The sequence below is a fragment of the Octopus bimaculoides genome, unplaced genomic scaffold (genome assembly GCF_001194135.2).
Source record: "Octopus bimaculoides isolate UCB-OBI-ISO-001 unplaced genomic scaffold, ASM119413v2 Scaffold_186752, whole genome shotgun sequence".
Taxonomy (NCBI): domain Eukaryota; kingdom Metazoa; phylum Mollusca; class Cephalopoda; order Octopoda; family Octopodidae; genus Octopus; species Octopus bimaculoides.
Window position 1 is genome coordinate 938 of NW_026334631.1, and position 324 is coordinate 1261.

The 324-nt window shown below is 36.7% G+C and overlaps 1 non-coding gene across 1 annotated transcript; it reads left to right on the forward strand.

The window, feature by feature from the left end:
- The first annotated feature begins 208 nt into the window (after positions 1 to 208).
- LOC128251406 (5S ribosomal RNA) lies at positions 209 to 324 on the forward strand. Its single transcript, XR_008267117.1, has one exon. It is a non-coding gene; the product is annotated as a 5S ribosomal RNA (ribosomal RNA).

A 324-nucleotide genomic window follows, 5' to 3' on the forward strand; every position in this document is an offset into this window, starting at 1 on the left:
TAAATGTTGGTGCGAGTGTGTGCTTAACTGTACAGCTCTGTGAAGAAGATGAGACATAATGTAACAGACTCCCTCATGACAACATAGATTTTTAACGGAAGATTATCTTAAATTGTATGTAAATTTTAAAGAGAATGAACTTATTCTAAAAAAAAAAAGTTTTAGTGTCAGTTTATAGAATAAATACATTAAAATTTACTCCTCTGATGTTTACGGCCATATCACGTTGAAAGCACCGGTTCTCGTCCGATCACCGAAGTTAAGCAACATCGAGCCTAGTTAGTACTTGGATGGGTGACCGCTTGGGAACCCTAGGTGCTGTAA